Source organism: Lissotriton vulgaris, chromosome 4_1 (assembly GCF_964263255.1).
Source record: "Lissotriton vulgaris chromosome 4_1, aLisVul1.2, whole genome shotgun sequence".
Lineage (NCBI taxonomy): Eukaryota > Metazoa > Chordata > Amphibia > Caudata > Salamandridae > Lissotriton > Lissotriton vulgaris.
The window spans coordinates 1,289,277,547-1,289,301,744 of NC_141691.1; positions in this window are offsets into that span (position 1 = coordinate 1,289,277,547).

Here is a 24,198-nt window from a genome sequence, read left to right on the forward strand (position 1 = left end):
TCGAGCTACTTAACTGCTATGTGGAAGGAATGTGGTGTTAACTACAAGTTCACTACACCCTATCACCCACAATGCAATGGGCTTGTTGAGAGATTCAACAGGACCCTAAAAGGGATGATTCATGGACTACCGGAAAAGCTTCGGCGTAGATGGGACGTCCTGATCCCCTGCCTCTTGTTCGCCTACAGAGAAGTCCCACAGAAGGGGGTTGGCTACAGCCCTTTTGAACTTTTGTACGGGCATCCTGTAAGGGGACCCCTGTGTTTGGTGAAGGAAGGATGGGAGAGACCTCTCAAAAAGCCTGCAACCAACATAGTGGACTATGTGCTTGGCCTCCGCTCGCGGATGGCTGAATACATGGAAAAGGCATCTGAAAACCTTAAGGCCAGCCAAGAACTCCAAAAAGCTTGGCATGACCAAAAGGCTGTCTTGACTGTTTACCAGCCCGGACAGAAGGTGTGGGTGTTGGAGCCAGTGGCCCCAGCAGCACTCAAGGACAAATGGTCCGGGCCCTACACCATCCTGGAGAAAAAGGGAGAGGTCACCTACCTGGTCGACCTGGGAACTCCCCGGAGCCCCCACAGGGTGCTCCATGTCAACAGGCTAAAAGCATATGTCGACAGGAAGGACATGAGTTTGCTCATGGCCCTAGATGAGGGACAGGAGGAGGAGAGTGACCCTCTCCCCGACCTGCTCACTCAGAATCCTGACGATGGATCGGTAGATGGTGTTGTCTTTTGTGGCAGCCTCTCCGAACATCAACAGAGCGACTGTAAACAGGTTCTTCAGTCGTTCAGACATATGTTTTCTCTAACACCCAGCCAGACCGATTGGTGTACCCATGAGGTTGACACTGGTGACAGCTTGCCCGTGAAGAGTAAAATCTACCGGCAGCCTGATCACGTTAGAGACTGCATCAAGAGTGAAGTGCAGAAAATGTTGGAGCTGGGAGTCATTGAACCCTCGGATAGCCCTTGGGCTAGTCCCGTAGTTCTAGTGCCGAAACCTCACACCCAGGGTGGTAAGAGAGAGATGAGGTTTTGCGTAGACTACAGGGGTCTCAATGCAGTCACTAAGACTGACGCCCACCCAATACCAAGGGCAGACGAGCTTATCGATAGATTGGCTTCGGCCAACTACCTAAGTACGTTTGACCTGACAGCTGGGTATTGGCAAATCAGGTTAGCTGAGGACGCCAAACCTAAAACCGCATTTTCAACCCCTGGTGGGCATTATCAGTTCGTGGTGATGCCCTTCGGTCTGAAAAATGCACCTGCCACCTTCCAACGGTTGGTGAATCAAGTCCTTACTGGGCTGGATGACTTCTGCGCGGCGTATCTTGACGATATCGCTGTCTTTAGCTCCACCTGGGAGGATCACCTGGTCCACCTGCGGAAGACGTTAGAGGCACTGCAAGCAGCAGGTCTCACTATCAAGGCCACCAAGTGCCAGATAGGGCAGACACAGGTTGTATACCTGGGCCACCTTGTAGGTGGAGGCCAGGTTCAGCCACTGGAGAGCAAGATACAGTCAATCAGGGACTGGGCTCCTCCAACCACCCAGACTCAGGTTCGAGCTTTCTTGGGCCTGACTGGATACTACCGGAAGTTTGTCAGGAACTATGGTTCCATCGTGACACCATTAAACGAACTGACAAGCAAGAAAATGCCAAAAAAGGTTCAGTGGACAGCGAGCTGTCAAAAAGCATTCGATGACCTAAAGCAGGCCATGTGCACGGCGCCTATCCTCAAGAGTCCGGACTACTCCAAACCATTCATTGTCCAAACAGATGCTTCTGAGTTGGGTGTGGGAGCTGTTCTTTCTCAACTGAATTTTGATGGTCAAGACCAGCCCATTGCTTTTATAAGTAGAAGGCTGACCCCTAGAGAGAAGAATTGGTCAGCTATTGAGAGGGAGGCCTTTGCTGTGGTTTGGGCCCTGAAGAAGCTGAGGCCACACTTGTTTGGCACTCACTTCAAGATTCAGACCGACCATAAGCCCCTCTTGTGGCTAAATCAGATGAAGGGTGAAAACCCCAAACTGCTTAGGTGGTCCATTTCCCTACAGGGGATGGACTTTACAGTGGAACACAGACCTGGTACTGATCATGGCAATGCCGATGGGCTCTCCAGATATTTCCACTTAGAACAAGAAGACTCACCTGGTCAAGGTTAGCTTAGTGTTCCGACGTTTGGGGGGGGGTCATGTAGGAGAGTAGGGTCTGCAATCCTATGATCACCCAGATTTTTTGCTTTTGTTTCACTGGTTTACGACTTTCTCTGGCTGTGGGCCTGCTAATCAGACCCACAGCCTGGCTGTTCTCTTTCTAAATTACGATATGTACCCTAGGTGCATTTACCAATTGGTACTGGGCCACCTTATCAGACCCCGTAACGCAGGGCATAGGTGTACCCAGGGCCGCCAGGGGCTGCAGCATGTATTATGCCACCCCTGGCTGGCCTCTTAAATTTGACACAACTGGCTGCACGACAGCTGGGGCGAAGACGTGTAACCACCCTTCGCTTTAGGTATAGTAGCCCTATATCTAACCATACAATGGACACCCGAGTCCCTATCAGTCACTCCTATGGCAGGCCTTATCAATCCTGAAGGCAGAGTGCGTGGGCTCGTGTGAGCTAGGTTCAGGCCCGAGCCGAGCCCGGCTGCAGCTTGCGGAATCAAGACCCAATAGCTGTTCCATGATAACGCGTACCATATCGGTAACTCCGGTATCGCGTTATCAAAGCATGTCGAGTAAGGTGTCATACGAATCGGGGTGCTGCCCTCTCACCAATTCTGGCGATGAGGTTAGTATCCCACCCTTCTAGAGGGACACGACATGTACGTAACTGTGAACCCCGGTTAAAGTTAACTGAAGCCTCAGCTCCACAAAATGGATGCTGCCACCACAGACACAAGTCTGACCTCCTGCTGCTGGGAGTCCTTCCAGCGAGGAGCACTTGGACAAAGGGTTTCCTGTCGAGGGCGCTGTTCGCACCGTCCCAGACAGGGTTTGTGTATTCTGGGTAGGTAGGGCTTTGGCGAGAAGGTGACTGCGGAGTGGCACCCCGGTGCTCACTACGCATCTGCCGGTTAGAACCAGTTCCAGGGGCGACAGCCCTGGCCTGGGGAAAGCCCGGCAGGGGAGAGGGGCGTAACTACCCCCCTTCCTGGTCCCACCCTTAGGGCAGGACCTAGTCATGTACCCACCCCTTTCTTTAGGATAAAGACCGGAGCGGGGACCCTTACAAATTAGATCATCTTTGAATCAAGAACTACTTTCTACGAAAGGACACTCAAGACTCTTCTCAAGATTTCTCCCTTGTGGCTAAGGAGTAGTCACCCTGCATCAGCGGGCACCAACTAAGAACTCTGCGGTTTGCTGCAAGTCCTTCCTCAAGGATCCGACGGCCCAGCTCGACGAGAACCGGCTTCCCTGGCACCTCTGACCTCTACCCACGTCATCAGCTCAGCTGTGATCTGTGGGTGCGACGAGACCTCGAGGGACCGGCCATCATCAGAACCTGCACGCTCTTAAAAACCAGCACGACCATCGAGGTAACTCTCTGGTGAGTGCTCTGGGGTCCGAGAAGCCCCGACCCTGAGCCGCTCTAGCACCTAAGTGCAGTCTCCCAGCATCTCCACGATCTGCGTGGGGCCCTTCTGCTCGCTGCTCAGCACGTTGTCTGGTCACTCGCCGCTGGCTTGTGCCCTTCTGTGACGACATCCGAGAATCATCACTGCTGGTCTGGTTGCTCCAGACTGGCCCTTGCTTCCATCTTTGCGAGAAGCACCCCGGACCCTCCTGGTCCACTCAAGACGCCATCTTAGGCCCACCCTGTGGCCCTGAGATCTGCCAAGGCTTGTTGCCCCATCCTGGGCCCAGCGACGCCGACAGCATCATCCTTCGTGGGACAGCTCGCACCTCCACCGTGGTCGCCGACAACGCCTCCTGGTCCGTGAGACTGCAGAGCCTAGCGTCGCCCACTCACCTAGTCGAGGTGACGGCCAACCGGTGCCTTCCTGGTACCCTCTGACTACTGGCTAGTAGTACGAACTTGGTCCCCTCTGCTTTCAGGTTTCATCAATCTCCGATCCAGGCTTGGATCTCTACGAACTATTCAGCACTGGTCGCCGGCCAGCAACTCCTTTCTTCCGGCTCCTGGCTCGTCAGCGAAGACCCCGACGCCTGTAAGACTTGTGCAGCCGCAGCCCTCGTGGCTAGGTAACTCGGCATTTCGGTGCCTGCATAGCCTCCTTACTCTAGGGTCCCGAGTCCCTCGCTTCCGACTTGCCTTATCGGGTCCGCCCGAGACCTTAACCTTTCCGTGTCCTCGGACACTTGTTTTAATTGTGCACTTGAAGTATTTGCTAAAGAGATTTGGTTTGTGCTTAGTACCCTGTCCTCATAAAGAGTACAGGGCTGTTGTGATTCTTAATAAATATCCTGTTTATTTTCATAACACTTGTGTGGTGTCCTTTCACTGGGTGTTCAAGGGGTACATGTGTGGTAAACAGCTGGCTTAACACGCCCTCTCGAGTCTTTAGCCTTAGACTGCTCGTATCCACGCTACTAGGATAGCTGGTCTATAGGTTGACTTACAACCAAACACCATAAGGGTCGTTGGAACGATACATAGCGGTCGCTAGAATAGCGAACGTTGCATATCGGGCCAACTTCTCACACCCATCCTATCTCGAAGTCTGGCCAGTAAGGCTTTGTGATTTACCGTGTCAAATGCAGATGATAGGTCCAGGAGAATCAGTAGGCAAGCTCGATTTTGGTCTAGGGCTTGTAGCGCGTCGTCCACAATATGTAGTATAGCCGTTTCCATGCTATGTCCTGCTCTGAATCCTGATTGGCAGTCATCTAGTAAGGAGAACTTGGTGATGTGTTGGCTTAGTTGACCCTGCACACATTTCTCGATTAGTTTGGCCAGTAGAGGGATGTTAGTCACTGGGCGAAAGTTATTCGGATCTGTTGCATCCGCTGTAGGTTTTTTGATTATGGGAACCACTTGACCTGTTTTCAGGCAGTCAGGGAGGATCCCTTGCGATAGTGATGCATTTATTATTTTGGTCCATATTGGAACCAAGGTGTGGCTGATATCTCTTAAACATTTTCCGATCTTGTTCGCACAAACCCAATCTTCCAAGGCCATCAAAAGATTTGAGGCGTATATTTTGGCCTCGACATCTATGAGTGCTATGAGGCGGTAATTGGCTGGATCAGATCTTGTGCCTGCCTTAAAGATTGGATGAAAAATACTGCCTCTCCATGACTGGGGAATGCTTCCAGTCTGGAATGCCCTGTTAAATAGTGGGGAAAGATGTTCTGCCCAGAATTGTTGGTCTTGTTTGAACAGACCATTCGGTAAACCGTTTGGACCTGGGGCTCCCTTAGATCTCAAGTTTTTTAATACCTTTTCTACCTGGGATGGCGTTATCCAGTTTTCATCTGAAAGCTGGTCTGCTTCGTGATTGTTTTCTAATTGCAGGGTCTGCAACGGTAGGCTCCACACTGTATAGTTGATGATTTGAGTATGCTTTAAGTGCTGTATCCAGTCATCCTCCAGAATATTAGCGCTGAAGACCTGTGCAGCCCCGTTTGCAACTTTATTGATTTCAGCCCAAAATTTCCCGTTGTTATTTGATTGACTGGATGTTAATAGTGATTGCCAGATGTTAGTTTGGTATTTTGATTTTTCTAACCACACTTATTTTTTGTAATTTTGCCTTAAACTACAGATTTGAGTGGTTATATCATCACCCTTTGACCTGGCTGTTGCTTGCAGCTTCCTGATTTCTTGATTAAGGGTCCTTTTCTTGCGCACTATATTGCCCAAAGACGCTTGAGGGGTATTACTTGATTTCTTTGTGTTACTGTGGTTGCCGAATCTCTCAGTCAGTTATGAGGTCAGTCTTTCCCAGTTTTCTCGATGTGCGGATGGATCTTTTCCGGTCACTTCAATAACAATATTTTTCACAAATAACATTATGTCTTTGATGTTATTGCTGTTCCATACCAGTCTCTTAAGGTTGTAGAGGCTTGGGGGTTCTGTCAGGTCTTTGGTCGGTGTAGCCCTATTATGTTGGATGTTGATTTCAAATGATTGTAGGCTGTGGTCGCTCTCCAATTTGTGGATGATTTTGTAACTAGCAATTGTTTGCAAAACCTCTAGATCCACGATGGTATAGTCCAGCACTGATTGGGCCTGTTTAGATATTCTAGTTGAAGATGCTGGTTGGTCTTGTAGAAAGCGGCCGTTCAATGCGATCATCCCGACCTCAGCGAACATGAGTGCACATTGTTGACCGATCTTATCCCTTTTTTGATGATTTGTAATAATGCTTGGAATTGGTCCGCCAATCCGTTTATGTTGATTAATGAGTTGAGCGTGGTCTGTTTGAAGCAGGAACATGTTCAGGTCGCCAGACACGACCAGCCCCGCCTGCGGGTACGTGGATTGTAGTGATTTTATAAAGGCTTTTAAGGTCAAGATTTTCTCCACTTTATTCTTAGGGTTTGGGTGCAGATAGGTGTTACAGATTATTATTGAGAAAGTGTTATGGGCCCTCTGCCTACCTTTGCCGAGAACTGGCGTCAGCTCAATTTTAATACACTGGATCCATTGTTGTCCTGTGTCGATGTTTTCATATGACCAAGTGATCCCAGTGTTCAGGTAGATCGAAAGGCCTCCGGCAGCCCTTCCTGACGGGCCTCCTTTGATCGCTTCTAATTGGATTTCCTTAAAGCCGTCAATTTGCTGGGAAGCCGTTGACCAGGTTTCTTGAAATAGGATAATGTCAAAATGTTTTAAAACTGACAATAATTCTGCATCATTGGTTTTGCCCCCCAGGCCATTGATATTCCACGAGCAGACTTTCAGAGTCGGTTTTCATGCTTCAACCATCCTTGCTGTGGATGCATTTTGAGTTGGTTGTAGAATTTTCCGGCATTCTTTGTCTACCCCCCACAGGCCTTGGTGACTGATGCGTAAGTTGGCCCAACCCCCCTTGTTGATATCCATGCCCCCAACGGCTCCCTGAAGAATTCCGCCTTCTGGTTTTGGTCTTTCTTCCGCCAGCATGGATAGTGGGCCTGGGTATCTTTCTGGCGGCACTGGTCTTATTTCAATTCCCCAGTTGGAGAAATCTTCTCTGTATCGCCAAACTTCTTTGGCTATTTCCTTCCATACTGCCACAGTCACTTCTCTCCCATGTGTGTTGGGAATTGTTTTAAGTTCGATGCTATCTAAGTGAGTTGTGTTTACATATTTCAACGTCTCGAACTGGTTGGTAAGTTTTAGAATGACACTCCGGTTAAGAATATCATGATATCCCCTTGAGTTGTAGTGCGGCATTATTTCCTGCACTAATGATCCCACCGGATAGGTTAAATCTGGCTTCTCTTTCTGGTTTGATAAACGGATGTGATCATTGGGTTTGGGTTGTCTGGCAGGACTCCCCTGGTTTGGGGCGAACAACTGAGATCCTGGTTCGATATCTGAGACCGTCAGCTTTAAACTTGGGTCCGCTAAGACTTGCGGTGTGAAACTCTGTTGTTGCTCTGTTACAGGGCGATTTTCTTTGAGTGCCATCACCATTTTCGGGAAGTAGTGTGAAATGTCCTTCTGTTCTCCCTGCAGCTTCAGTGCGGGAGGGCCGTCCGCCTGTTGCATTGTAATTTGGGCTTGTGTTGTATTTAAAGCACTTAATGACATTGTGTCGGCTGTTGGTTTGACTTCCGGGGGCTGATTCGCTGCTGAAAAAGTCATCCCACAGTCCAATTGCTTTGCCAGGTTCGCCTTTGGCGACTCTTTGTGGTTGGGGCCTTGCACTGTTGTTCCTGTATTAATGTCTGGCTTAGTGATTCTTGTGGTATCTTATTTCCCCTGATGCTTGTTTTGTCTTGCTTTCCTTAGTCGCTTTCTTTCACGCTTTGTGAGATGGAGTATCTGTTTTATTTGCCTGTTTTGTATTGTTCCCAGCTCTTCTCTGCTCACATTTTCTGGTTCTTCCATGAGTATGTGGGATTGGTTCCCATTTTTTTGCAGTTGCCCGGGAGCATCTTTCCCTGTGTTGGCTGTATCCGAAATGCCTTTTTTAGGGAATGTTAAGTCTTCAGTGATTGACTTCTGGGAGGCCTGGGGGAGAGGTATTAGACTGCCTTCCATTTTAGCCGGCCTTATGTCCTCGCTATATGAAGTGGCACTGCTGACTGAGCTTGTCGTGTCTACGGGCGAGCTTTCGATCCCGGTGGTTTCAGAGAAGTTATGGACATCATTGGATTTGTTCTGTACCTCTACCAGAATGTCTGTTAGAATTGCTGGTATTACTTTGAGCTGGTCAATTATTCCAGAGCACTGACATTCGTGGTATGTTGTACGCGGGTCTTTCTGTGCCCGTTCGATGAAGGAATTCAACTCGAGAATCTTTTTATCTATCCCCGCCACATGTGAAGCTAAAATTTGCAAGATATCTATCTGAGACTCTAACTTTTCTGAGTGTTGAAGGAGGGCTGAGGAGATTGTTTCCATCATGTTTATAAACGGCGACCACAGTGGAGCATGGAATGGTAATTGGTCGTCTGCTAGGTGTCTTGGGTCTTGAGGGCTGCTCCGAGCTTTATCCCTTATTTTGGATCTTGTTACGCCTGAGGCTCGTAGGTCTCCGGAGTCTGGTGGGTCTCGTTGGTCTCCACCCCGACCCTTGTCTGGGATGGGCGTGTAATAGGATGTTCTGATCCTCTACTCTTGGCCCTTGGAAGGAATTGTTCGGCTTGGTGAAACAATGTTGAAGTGGAGTGGGAATAGCCCCGACGGATGATTTGAGGTCAATTGGCTGGTATGAGTGGTGCCAACGCTGGTCAGGTTGTCGGGCTCATGCGCATTTGCGCCTGCGGTGAAATTTGGAGTAATATAATGGTTAATTTGTGCGTCTGTGCCTAACGGGTCATCCTTTGGCTGTGTTGGGCCGTAGGGTGTCATCCTTGCGCTTAGAGATTGGTCCTTATTATCAGTTTCTTTGGTGTCCTTGTCCAATATGTCCAATAAGGCCTTCTTATCCTTTCTCGAAGCTGTTCTCTTGACGACCCCGAGGTCATTTTCATGAATCCCAGGGCCGAAATAAGATCCTAAACTTAGTGAGCGTCGCTTTTCTGGGATGGTGGGATCCATTTGAACTTCCTTTATGTTCTCCATGCGCTCGTCACACCTCTCTGCTGCCACCTGGTGACATAGGGTACTTAGGGTTTGCCTGTGGGTGGGTCGCAAGATTGGTCGTGGGATTCGATTCAGATCAAACTCCACATCCTCTTTAGCTGTCTGGACATCCTGACAGACTCACGCAGACCGTGTTGGACTGACCGCATCAGACTTCTCCTCGTAACCGAGACTGCAATCGGGAAGGCTCTGTCTACTCCTGATCTCTTCGTTCCACAAGCCTGCTGCACTGTAAGTGTCCATCCTCCATACATGTCCCTTTTCAGGTCTTTTGGACATCCAAACACACCTGAAAGAATATCCCTGGGAGTGAAGGAGTCCCTCCCTTGCTTCCGCAGGCACCACAACACAGCTGACCGATTGCTGATCCTGGTCTTCCAACAGTTCGGTAACACAGGTGATGGTCCTGCAGCTTCCTTGAGGCCTGCACTGTATTCGGACCGAGACTGCAGCCAATATCCCTCGTCGACACAACCGGAACCGCTTCCCTGTGCACTGCATTGGCTGGCCGTTGCTAAGGCTGGGCGACTCTTGGCTCCAGATATCTTCGGGCCCTGTCCAAGTGTCTTCTTCAACTCAAGTGGGCTCCCCTGCTTGCTTGGGGCCGACTCTGATTCACTTGCATGTAGTGAGTCTCTTGGACTTGCTGGTCCCGGCTCCATACCGTTATCTTCTTCTGCCATGTGTTTCCGTTGCCAAGGCCAGTTGGTGCTCCCGCAGGACACCAACCCTCATGATATGGACATTCGACTTCAGACAACTGATTCACCGGTTCTGGTCATCCTCTGTGTCACCTGGTCAACGTAGCTGCATAAACAAGGGCACCGTCAACTTCCCTGCAATTGCCAACATTGGTGGGCACACTACTCCCATGCCCCTAGTCACCCCTGAGAATCGAAGACCCTTTTCCCTCTGCTTGCAGGTTCTACTCTTCTTGGATCCAGGCTTGGATTCCAATGGACACATTCACCTTCTTCGCCAGCAGCATCTTTCAAAATTCCTCTAATGAGTCTAACAGGGTTCACGGTTCGATCCTTGGCTCCAGTGGCAGCTCAGCTCAGCACCATGACCTCTGGGCAATAGCTAAATTAATTTCCACGACGGCCCCCAGCGCCTTGAGACCCATAAGGGTGAGTAGTCCACGCTTTACAAATACGGATTTTACAGGAGTTTCTGATGCCACTTCACACCTATGCACCCGACTTCCCTGGTGTAGGTATCATGGTTCCTAGGGTAATAATGGGTGGGGTGGCTCTCCAAAATTCTATCTTCCATGAGGTGTCTTCAGGGTCCACTGGGAAAGAGTTCTTCTTCGTTAAAGTTGCAACTGCAACTTGCACATTGACTTGAATTGAGACTGCAGTTCAGTGGGGTTCCTGGTTACTTACCTCAGGTGGTTCCTATGGTCCCCAGCTTTTATGCGTCCTCTGGGTACAGTCTTCACTTGAGTCATGGTTCGCATCCCACTAATTTAGTGTATGGTTTGTCCCCCCCTACCCGGTGACCCCTGTGTAATACGTGCTTCTTAACTGTTTTCTATGCAATGTATTATGTGCATTGTGTATATTTCCGGGTTGGAGATATGTGTATGTGTTAGTGAGTGTCTTATAATAAATACATAATTTTGTAAATACACTGTGTAGTTCTTTTACCAATAAGATTGTGATCTGGTAAAACAAGCTGCTTTACACTCCTTCTGGTCTAAGCCTTGAGGCTGCTCTACACAGCTACCACTTAAAGAGCTTTGAAGGTTGTCTAAGACCACTAAAATCAAGAGTTGTTTGGATTAGTGCAAGGGGCTACACTTACAAAAGTGAGCACCACATACTGAGTCAGCTTCTCATAGTTGCTTTCACATCAAACTTATTCATTTTATCAAAGTATAATCATAGTACAGGACTGGCTGACTCCTCTGAACCATAAGGATGAAGGCCATTGGTATTATGTATTGGAAGCTGTTGGAAGCAAACACACAGCTCTCTCAGAACCAGGATCCCTAGAGTTTTATGGAGAGGGTGATCATATTTATATAAATTGCTATATTTAGATGATTGAATTAGGATTAGTCTTATTTAGCATTATTTCTGTGAAAGGAGCCTTATCTCCCCAGACAGTTGGCTAGATTTTAATTAAAATTGTCTGCTAATATACAGGGGATATTGCCATATGTGGTCAATAGCTCTACAAGCCTATGGTCTACTGTGCCAATGATTTTTTTATTCAGGCCAGACTTTGGGTTGATGTATATGTTTATTACTTGGCTCTGGACCAGAGTTCTTCCGAAACATCCGATTTTCTATTTTGATCCCTAGCACATTTGGTGATCCAATTTCAAATATAGTTATCTCGAAAGCATGCTCCCTCTAGTCGTTTATGTTGTAGTTTGGCGGCAGATTGCGGACCAGATTGAAAGTTGGTGTGCAAACCAGGAAACGGAAACCGTCTATGTATTTCGGGTACCCTGTGACTTGAATCGCGTGTGTTAGAGATTAGGCAGGTTGCGGACTAGAGGGAAAGCATGCAGAGATACTTGTTATTAATTCGCAAGCCGGAAAAGAGATATCGGTCACAGCCCGATGTGCTTGTAAGTATCGGGTTTGTCAAAACAGACCTGATGTCAATAAAAGGTGTAAATCGAAAGGTGTATTTGCACATAACATTGTGTTGTGATGAAAGGTGTAGCTTGCAACCAGTCATTCTTAGCTTGGGCCATAGTTGTTAGGCAAGGAACGCCTTGCGAAACTGTTAGAACAGGCATGGCAGTAAACCAACAGTGGGTTTGGCCGTATTCGAGGACCATGAGTCTAGCGCCGATTTACCCGCTCATAACCGAGCGAGACTCCAGAGAATATCTAAGATAGATAATGAACTTGTTTATGGGCATTGTTGAACGTGTTTGAAATAATCACCTCGACTAGGTGTGTAAACTAGTCCAAAGTTGAGAGCACCGAATACCCATAACCCAGTAGCGGATTTTTGGGTATGTGTTAAATATGTACACAAGTATATAAAAAAAGAATTTTTGGGGGAAAACTGGAAAACTGAAAACAGTATTAGCAGTGGACACCGAATGTAATCTTAAGGTATCAGAGATGGAAGGTGCATCTCTCATGGGCATTGTTTTAGAAATCGAATACCAGATTGGGTATAGGCATTTACAAGTAAGCAGAATCACCAGGTTCAAGAGGATGGTCAAAATTTGGAATACTGGATCAACAGAATTGTGTGCCTACTTTGCATATGTATGTTGTGATGGGTATATGCAAAAGTGTATTATTATACAACCCAGGTCTGAAAGGTGATAGATTTAGAGCTGAATCCAAGACATTTCATCATTTAAACCCTCAGTGTCACATTTAAGTTTGAAAATCCATTTCTGTTCTTTAACGAACAGGAAATGGGAAATGTCACTGACATGTGAGGGTATGAATGGTTGTTCGAGAACTAGCCACTTCATATCCTCAGCAGTGTGTTTCCTTATGAGGAAATGGTTTGTCATCCTGGTCGCTTGTTTATTGCGCCTAATGGTGCTTTTGTGTTCCGTATCCTTAGTTTGACCTTTCTGGTCATCATGCCTATGTATCGGAGGGCACATGGGCAAGTGATTTGGTAAATAACCTTATCGCTGTTGCAATTCGTGTGCCGTTTTAGCACCCATGGACGAGATGTACCAATGTGTACTTCAAGCGTTTTCTTGGTTTGTGGGCATACCGAACAATTCCCACAAGGATGATGTCCTTGTACAGGGGGAAGGTTCCACAGTGTTGTTATCGGTTCGTTTGAGATACAGCGTGGTCTGGTGTGCACCAATTCATCTCTCAAATTCGAGCTCCTCTTGAAGGAAAACAATGGTGTTGGAATATTGTCACCTGCAGTGTTCAATATGCGCCAATTTTGCCGGATGATTTTTTGGACTGATGTTGAAGCCGTGCTGAAAGTGGTGACAAAAGTAAGTCTATCAAGAGGTGGTTTTTCCACTGGACTTGTCAAAAGGGCATCACGATGATTATTGGAGGCCCTTTTGTATGATTTCTTGATCAATGCTTTTGGATAAAGTCGTTGTTTCAACCTGGCGGAAAGAACACTGGCTTGTTCCTGAAAGTCAGGTGTTTCAGAACAATTTTTCCGAACCCTGAGAAATTGTCCAAAAGGTAGATTCTCTCTCAGGGAGCGTGAATGGTAACTATCAAACCTGAGCAAAGAATTTCTCGACATTGGCTTTCGATATAGAGTGCTTGTAAGGTGTCCTTCCTTCGGAATGATCAAAAGATCAAGAAATGGAAGTTCCGTGGGACTGTATTCCACTGTGAATCTTAGATAGCGATTTTGATTGTTGAGCCAGTTTTGGAAAGCCAGTATAGACTGACTATCTCCACGCCAAACCACAAGGACATCGTCGATGTACCTCTTCCACAACACCGTGTGATGGTAAAACGGGTTGTTGTGGTTGAGGACATACTGGGTTTCAAAAAGATGAACATAGAGATTCGCCAAGCTTGGCGCAAATTTACTGCCCATGGAAGTCCCCGATATCTGGAGATAGATCGAGTCTTCGAATTGAAAAAAACATTCGGTCATCGCGAGCCTCGCCAAATCCATGATGAAATGGATGGGTGTGATGCTTTCATGAGTGGTGTTTTCTAAAAGTTCTCTCCCAGCCTGTAGAGTTTCTTCTTGCGGTATGCAAGTATACAAGGATTCCACATCGAAACTGACAAGTATGTCAGTCTCGGTGTTGAACTCCACCTCTGGTAGGAGACGAAGAATGTCCTTTGTGTCTTGCAGATAGGTGGGCATGGTTTTCACAAGAGGTCTTAAGAAGACATCTACAAAAGATGAAAGGGGCTCGAGAAGTGAACTGATCCCGGAGATGATAGGTCATCCTGGGGGGGGCCTGGCTGCTTTGTGAATCTTTAGCAGTGCGTAAAAATATGGAGTGACTGGATGTAGCGTGACCAAAAACTTGGCCTCGTGTGATGTTATCCAGCGCTCCGCACTCGCCTCTTCTACTAGATTCTTAATTTCAGTTGAGAGTCTAGTGGTAGGGTCAAACCCGATACTTACAAGCACATCGGGCTGTGAAACATTTTGACCGATATCTCTTTTCCGGTTTGCGCGTACTATCGAATTAATCTCTGCATGCTTTCCCTCTAGTCCGCAACCTGCCTAATCTCTAGTCACAGGGTACCGGAAATACATAGACTGTTTCTGTTTCCTGGTTTGCACACCAACTTTCAATCTGGTCCGCAATCTGCCGCCAAACAACAACATAAACGACTAGAGTGACGCAGCACCGGAAACACTTAGTTTGTTTCCGTTCTCAATCTGGTACGCAATCTGCCGCCAAACTCCAACACAAACGACTATAGTGATGCGGCACCGGAAACACTTAGTTTGTTTCCGGCCTCCATCCTGGACCAATTGTTAAGGTTTACCATGGATACGAAGTGTTCATGAGAGCCCCACTTCCAACCAATCAAGTGGGAGTCTATATCGATATGTGACTGAACCAATCAGCTTCAATAAACTCTAGATAACAATAACAATGTGGTTCCTCTTTGGTCCGCCACTGGCCTTTTTATTCGAACCACACGGGTTGGTTCACCACCTTCCCCTCGGCTCAGAAGACAGAACCGAGGCAACGACGGACAGGTGGGTGATACAACCGTGGCTCGTTTCTTCCCCCTTTTGTGAGCTCTAGATTCTCTTACCACAATTGTCTCAATTGAGCTCCACACTTGTTGAAACACGAGCCTTGCTCTCATTTGGTCAGCTTTTAAGTATTTTTTCGATCTTTCCAGCACGCAGGAGACACTTTATTAACAACTGTTCAAGGGTTCAGTGTCCCTCTGCTCTCTAATTATCTGCATACAAGTATATACAATTGCCAATGGAGGTACATTTTCTGACTTTGCTAAGTCAGAGTACCTGACTCTAAATTCAAACGCTGAAAAATCAAAGTACACTAATGAGAGACGTTTTAGCTTTGAGTTGATTCATGTGCTCTTCCAGCTGTATTTCTTGCCATCATTTGCTGCCTACTTTGAGCATCACTTATAGTTTTTTATGACGCACTTTCTGGCGACAATTCACAAATGTGAAAGGAAATCTCTTTTTTCATTACTTCAATTTCTATGTTTAGAGCGTGACCTCTTTTGACCTGAGCGAGTGCCAGGCGAGGTGGGGCCTTCTCCATAAAATTTATGGGTGAGTTAAAATGTATTATACTGTGGAACACAACATTTATGTTATTTGAAAATGCTTACAAATGTTTCTACCTTGTGTGCATTTCTTTCTTTTCCTTAGGAGAGTGTCTGTCACATAAGAATGAGACTACCATAGAGTAAAAAACTTTTACCGGTAGGTCTACATTATCATTATTATTTTTCACTCGTGGTACCCTTCGATCCACTGTTGCAGTAGTGTATTTCCTAGGTCCTGATGAAAGCCTGCTGAGGCTGAAACATGTTGACCAGTTAACATCTCTAACTGATAGTAATTCCTTCCATACTATCATCACTCTGCTTTTAATCATGCCGTTATGATGGTCACCCTCAATAAAGTTGTTCTTTGGCATCACAACAGGCATTTTTACCACTATTCTTCACTTTCTGAGCACTGCAACCCCCCCCCCTTTTTCCCTCAGCCCACTAATACAACCTGTTGTCTGTCCTTCTCACTGGTGGTTCCTTTACTAGCATCCCTTGAAAAAAATATTCAAGCAGGGATCTAGTGGATACCAGTTTACATCTCTAAAACCCAGATGATGAGGTTCCGCCCACGGGTGGGCTGATGGGTATTCTTTCTTGTGCTTTCCCTCTCTCCTTTGGTTTGGTCCACTTCCTCTTTCTCTTTACACTACATTTGAGTGTTTAGTTTTCTCCACAGTATTGTTTGACACCCTTAGCATCCCCTTTAGTGTTGTATGTTACAATGTAGCCCTTCTAGATCTCGCAAATTGTTTAGGACAGCGCGTTTACAAAAAATAAAGGTAAAATGTATTTTGACGCCGAGCTATTGATTGACCTTACTCTAGACAAAATGACGGTGTATCAATAGCATAGGGTGATTTGCCTTTAGTTGCTACCAAGCGTTGTGTCCCATGTCCTACAACTTAACCATGGGCGAATTCAATTTATCAGCGTTATTTGATAGTTTCTGGCGGCCAGCCGGTTGTGAATTACCAATCTGTTAAAAAAGACATCAAGCGCGATGTGTTAGATGCACACACAACGCGTGATGTATAAAATTGCTTTGAAGGTGTATTGCAATGCTTCTATGGTTATTTGAACAAACATCAAGCGCGAATTGTGGAAGCTTGGATCAAGCGCGATGTATTAAAAACCAGGCAGTGCATGAAAGATACAATGTAGCACTTCTGTATCTAGAAACGTCTGTGTCTATTTAAACAAACACAGAAAAAGATTACTGGTGACTCTACTATTACCAACAGTAAATTCCTTCTAGATAAAGTACAACAGACCATCAGAGAGTTTGAAGAGTTGAACTCACATAAAAAAACAGAAATACTCCAGAACGACTTTATACGTTATAACAAAGAAAAGACTTAACCATATCTAAATAAAGATTTTTATACTCCAAAAGTCCATATTGACAACCACAAAAGAGGACCACCTTCTCTGACACAAACTCTGAATCAGGAAGCAATAAATCATTAGATACCCATTATATGTATGTTAAGAGACGTCGCTTTATCTTTTTTTTTTCCTGCAATAAATAAAAAACATTTAAAAAAAGAAAAAAAAAGATGCCCATTATAGACAATATGATCAATTACCATCAACCTCGCGACAGTGTTTCTTTTAGGCCAAGAATGCAGAGGTGCAGGTCCACCACAGAGACAGCAGTCATTCAAAAGAGGATGGTACCGCAACCAATACGCACCAGGTTTTCACAAGACCCGCAATCAATATTACGAATGGTAACATCTAATCAAACCATTCCCATTTTCAACTTATCTACACACATTCTATCGGAACAGAAAACAGCAGTACTTTCAGCAGGACTTTGTTTCGTGCCTACTTATAAAAACGATCTGTTTCAGACAAAGTTGGAAATGTATAAATTCTTTCGCTCAGTGAGACTGAAAAGTTTCTTTGCAAACACTATATCTAAACCAAATGATGGGATTATGGGCCTAAAAAACCCGTCCACTTTCTACCCTACCAATTCCATGGTCAGAAAAGAGATAGTCAGATTTTAAAGCGTGACAATGATTGAGATCGAAAATCTCTTTTTAGGCAAAATACAATTTAGGTCCAACTTTCGGAACGATCAACAACAAGCTCTTCAAAACCTTCAAACTCTTACAAATGCTTTGATAAAACACGCTGATAAAGGGGGTGGTATAGTGCTTTGGGAAAGAGAAAAATATCATCAAGAAGTAATAAAGCAATTGTCTGTCCCAACACACTATAAAGAACTAGCTATTGATCCAACAAATAGACTTGCGAAAGAGATTGCAGCACAAAGTAAATAAGGCTTAGAGGGAGGTTGGCTTAAAGAAAAAGAGGCAGCATTTTTATCAACAAAGCACCTTTGTTTCCTGCCATCTATATGCTTCTAAAGGTGCATAAAGACCCTGCTAATCCGCCTGGATGGCCTATAGTATTGGGTTGTAACTCCATATTGTAGCCCTTAGCCAAATATTCAGATTATTTAATCAGGCACTTTGCAATAAATCAACCAGCCTATATAATAGATGCGATGGCGGTCTTCAATGCAGTGGAGAACTATGACTTTGATCCTCTTAATGAACTTCTTGTCACTATGGACATAGAAAGTTTATACACAAACATCCCACAATCAGAGGTACTTACAATATTAAATGATCTCCTAGAAACAAGAACCAGACCGCATGAGGTACCAACCAACGTCATTATAGAATGATGTGTAAGAATCTCACTATGTGAGAATTTCTTCCTGTTTGAAAACACTTTCTATCAACAACTAAAGGGAGTGGCGGTGGGGGCTATTTATGTGCCTGACATTGTGAACATCTACGTCTCCTCATTTGAAAATCAGCATGTTCTTCATATATCAACATCAGAAAATGGCTTAGATGTATAGATGATGTGTTTTTGGGTATGGCACGGTACGATTGAGCAACTACAGGCTTTCCATACCTGGTTTAATGCCAGAAGTGTACATCTCCAATTCACAAGGGAATCTGATACTCAGAAAATGAACATTCTTGAAATCACAATCAATAATGATGTGACCAATCATCTTTATACGACGCTTTACACAAAACCCACATCAAGAAACACTCTTTTAAACTACGAGAACAATCATCCACAAGCTTTAATAGATGGGTTACCGTTCGGACAGTTCCTGTGCTTGCACAAGAATTACACCTATAAAGAAGATTATTTTATAGAAGCAAGAAAGCTTAAGGATAAGCTTAAGGCACGGGGATACCCTTCCAAACTGTTAAAAAGATCTATGAAGCGCGCTCGGTACAATGATCGGAACGCACTATTATCTGTCAAAGACCGCCCAATAAAATCTAACCTAGTGTGTGTGACCACATTTGGAACACACACCAATGCCATCAAAAAGATAATTTCCAAACAATGGAATCTTTTAAAAGCGCTCCCTGAATTGGCTCAGTAACCTATGTTCTCCTACAAAAGAGGTATCAATCTCCAAGACCAATTGGTACATGCATATGAGGACAATACCTCGAAGAACATAGTGGACAACTTGAGACAGTTGATGCCCCTTATCGGACATCATAAATGTAGCATGTATCGAGCATGCAATACAACATTAACTGTAAAAATGTGTAAAATCAATGATGTCACCCTAACTATGAAATCATTTTCAAATTGCAACACCTCAAATGTAGTGTACTGCATACAATGTCCATGCCAACAACACTACATAGGTAAGACGATCCAACCAGTAAAAAAACGCATCCATCAACATCAATCTCGCATCAGATGCTGCAAAGAAAATGCCCCTTTGGTGGACTATTACCAACGTCTAGGCTACACTGAAAGTGACATGCGCTGGTGGGTGATTGATGTTATCAAACCCACAAAAAGACAAGACAATGTTGATAAAACCCTCACTATCAGGGAGGGTAAATTAATATGTCTTGCTGATACTGTAGAACGAGGGCTTAATTCTGCCACAGAATGGCATGCTTTAACCTGTCAATATCAATATAGAAACTTAACTCTAGATTTTGTTTCCTTCTTTTTGATGTTTTATTGATGTGCAGTTTAGACTATGTTCAAATTGAACGAGTATTCTTTAAAAATTCTTTAAAAATTTAGGCTAAGAACAGTTATGTATTGTTAGATTTATCAATGAGCTGTACACCTATTTTGAGAACATCTTGATCAAATATGTTTACTGTTTATACATTGTTTAAATTGAACGAGTATGCTTTAAATATTTATGCTAGGAATAGTTACATATTGCTAGATTTATTATTGAGCTGAATACTTATGTTTTGAATATCTTGATCAAATATTTAATTGTCCCTAAATCATGACATAAATATACTCCATGTCACTATTGCTGTCATGTGATTATATATGGGGTGGGCGGAAGTCGCGGAAGGGATTATCGCTGAGAGAAACGGAGATTGAGCCAATCTCCGTGCCTCTCCATGATATTTCTGTTACGCATGCGTATTCCTTGCCAGGACTTAGCATGCGCCGGCTTCCATCGCATGCGCAGTTTCCAAGATGAAGCCGCTATTGGGAGGTTTGTGGCGCAATAAGGTAGGTTTTATTTAAGTTGTATTTTAGCCAGTTTAAATATAATTTAATAAGGCGGGCGGGTGGCGGGCGGGCGGCCAACTTCCGCTCCGCCCTCGAATGTGCAAATATTAGCCCAGTTTTTCCAGTTTCTTTGCGGAAGGTGCAAATTTCCGCACATTCCATGGGTGGAACGGAAACGTCCGCCCACCCATAGACCATATACATGTAAAGCTGTCTTCCTATAACTGTAATGACTGGAAATATTGTGATATGCCCACTGAAAGTAACAGCATTAATGTTTTTCATGATGTGACTAAAGCAACTCCAGGTAACATGAAACTATATGATGTGGCAACTTTTTCTAAAATAGAAAGATCTACCGTAAGAGTATGTAATAATCAGAAATGCACTAATCAGAATTTTTATTTTAACACTGCACCACACTGATGGTTGAAACTTTACAATTCATTGTAATTTTAACACCATGCTTATTCTTAACAACTGTTGGTACACAAGGTGCTAAATGAAGATAATACAATATGCAGTCAATGCTTTGAGTCTTTAAAAGCCCACACAAACTAGTGAGAAAGGGCCGCCACCAGCATGAATAGAAAAGGCCTAGTCCTCTTTCGCGCTCCAAACAAGGTTAAATAGCCCGATCGGCACTGTTACATCGCTCATTGCAAACGCACGGAGTTCACGCATACAGACTTCCACCAGAGGTACGGTCTTTCTATTAGAATCAGAAGTTCTATAATTTATCTTGCAAACATTGCCTTATTGTTACATATTGCGATAAATGTTTGTTTTTACATTTTGCCGTTTAATTTAGCTCAAATAGATACATACAGAAGTGGTCCACTATATCGTGCAAACACTGCCTCATTTTAATACATAGCGCTTGTAATTTGTTTCTACACCTCCCGCTTGATGTTTGTTTAAATAGACACAGAAGCTTCTTGAAAGCACTGCCTAAATAGATACAGAAGTGCTACATTGTATCTTTCATACACTGCCTAGTTCTTAATACATCACGCTTGATCCATGCTTCCACAGTCCGTGCTTGATGTTTGTTTAAATAACCATAGAAACATTGCAATACATCTTTAAAGCAATTTTATACATTGCACGTTGTGTGTGCATCTAACACATCCCGCTTGAGGTATTTTTTAACAGATTGGTAATTCACAACCGGCTGGCCACCAGAAACTATCAAATAGTGCTCATAAATTGAATTTGCCTATGGTTAAGTTGTAGGACATGGGACATCTAGAAGGGCTGCATTGTAACATGCCGCACCTGATTTCTTTCAACAGATTATCGCATTGGTTAACATGAGCGCTTCCAAATAGTCAGCTCAGTCCAATAAATGAAAATAACTTTCGACACAAGTAAAGGTAAATGTACCTTTTTTTTATTTACTTGAGCCAGCGATTAGAAAGGCTAGTCACATTTCTCTCTTGTTTAACAGATGGGCTATTTTTCGAATATATCCATCTGGACATTTCGCAAGTTTGGTAATATAAACACTGTGGTCAGTAAATAAGTAAACATGGCCTATATTTGTTTAAGCATACTTTCTTAAATATAGATCTGTCCTCACTGATATACATTGTTTAAACTAAAAGAGAGTGAGGTTAACGTCATCTCTACATTAAGATGAACGTGTTAATTGAACTTACGTTTGTTCGTCTATTGCAGATTGATGGTGCTGCTCAATAACTTCTGCAGATACTGGCCAGACTGGGTCAAACGCACCAGTAAATTATAGATACATACCACTCGTGTTTTTTGCTTAAACCAAGGTAACAACACTTTTCCTAATATGTAAGCATAAAATAACTGCAACATCGCTAATGTAACAAACGGATCTTTTTTTCACCTCCTTTTTAATTACATCTAGATTAACAGATTTGAGGTCACCTACGTTAGAGGACATTTAGCTGAACCTCAGGATTTCTTTTGAGATCAGGTATCATTATATGACTCAAGAACTAAAGAATTTCGATTATAGATGATTCATCTCCATTTTCCAATGCTAAAACAGTGGATGGTATTAATTACCAAGCAGCTCAAGGTACCTTTAGCCTAAATTCACTTTCCCTAGTCTAACTATGAGTTTTTCTATAGGCCTAAAGCAAGAAAAAGTACTACAACCTGCCTCTTTGTATTTTAATAGGAGTTGCAAATATAATACTAATAATGTCAGGAAGCTGACAAAGGGGTGAATAAATTGAATTGTCACAATTATTTGTCTAGATTGCCTAATACCAGATGAGACGAAGATTATGCATTGATTTGTGTAACGAGATAATACATCAAAAGATGAAAGTATAAAATAGAACAATCTGTGATTTATCAACAGAAGCCTTGTTCAAAAATATATAAGTTCATTCTTGTGCAAAAGAATGTGGGTGATATAATGGTTTTATATGTATAATTTGTGATAAGAACAAATGGCAATTACTTTTGTTCTATATTATAATAGGGGTCTTCAAATATACATGTCAGTCTTGAAGATGGTGTCGCTAGTGAGGAAATAGAGACAGAAGCGTTGACCTGCACTTTTTCTTCTGTGAATTGTTTTATCTCTGTCAGGAAGAAAAGTGTTGGAAATTGTTACAGTGAAGGCTCTTAATTTGATACTGTTTCTCTCTTGTCACATTGTCTGTACCCTAATGTGAAGATAGAAAGTTAATATTTTTCTACATACACCCACTTTTGTTCTAGTTCTTTGAACGCTTTTAGAGTTATGATTGATGTACTGTATGATCGCCTGTGATTTTGATTCATGAGACAATACAACTGAGTACCAAAATCAGCCGCTTCGCTGAAAGGAACTAACCAACAAGGCAAGCATTTGTTTGACCTTGAAATCCTAATATAAATCAGTAGAACCTTTAAATAAATCCCTTGAAGGCACATTTACCCTACCAAGAATTTATATGGCTTAAATGAACTCAATTGTGCTATAAATCTGAATTCCTTGTTCAGCTTTGAATCAACATGTTCAGGATATTTAATGGACAAGTAGACAAGGCACTGCATATCATCATTTATAGAATAAAAAATGTGGTTAACATTAACTTAACTTGGTGTACTTTCTATTTTATAGCCTGTTCTTTTGATATTTCAAATGGCAAAGTCTTTAAGGTCAAAGAACACAAAATAAAGTGATATTTAATCAATAAAATAAGGTTAAGTTCTCTCTAGTCTGCTCTAATAGCTTGAAAAGAAGTTCTATTTGAAAGCCCACAACCAACATTCTCAACCAAACTTTATGCCCTATGCTGCCTCATTTACAATAAGGTGGCATAGGGCAACACCACAAGTCTTCTCTACATTGAATTGATAGTTACTCCAAAACAGGTGGAATTGCGGGCTGTTCAAATACTGGGTAACTTTCCATGTGACCTTTCTAAATAGTGAAGCAAACCAAGTAAGCTTGGTATATCAATATTAATCTTTCAAATGTTCTAGAACGCTTCCCCCACGGAAATGTAAGAAAGCTTGTGATGTTTGGTGGGCCTTCTAGAGAGGAAAAAGATGGGGAATCCACCAAATCTGCACCACCATGGACTCCCCCAGAGTGAACATTCTTGAGACAATAACATGCTAAACAGAAAATATGTTAAAATACCATAAATAGATACACTTATAGATCAAAATCAATTAGGCATACATTGTTTCTTTACAGAAATTGCAACACGAGCCAAAGCAGTTGCTACATTCAAAAATTTAATATCTTGAAAAAGGCTTGAAGTGTACCATAGTGGTGACACAAATAAACGCATTGATCAACCAGTATGTAGTGTTATTTGCAATTCCATCCACTCTGGCTCCATTTTTAGAACATGCTACCACCAGAACATTAGCACTTAGGGCCTCGTTTCAATATTGACCGCTGGTCGGGGGCTTTCCAACCGACATGGAAGGTTTACATTCCAACCACTGAATTATAATGTATGGGGATGGAGTGTAAACCGGCCGTGGGAATACCGACTGGGTTCCGATGGGCTCAAGGAGCCCGTCAGCCAGTCAGAAGCCGCTCACAATCCCCTAAGGACAGCGTTTCTGCTGTCGTAATTACGATGCTGGTTTCCAACAGCCTTTCCATGTCGGCCTTTCTGACATTGAAAGGCTGTCTGAGGGTGACTTTGGGGTCCATTAGCAGGACCCCTTTCTCCACCGGCCCTCCAGTTAAGGCCCTAGGGGTCAACTATGGTGCACCCCTTTAC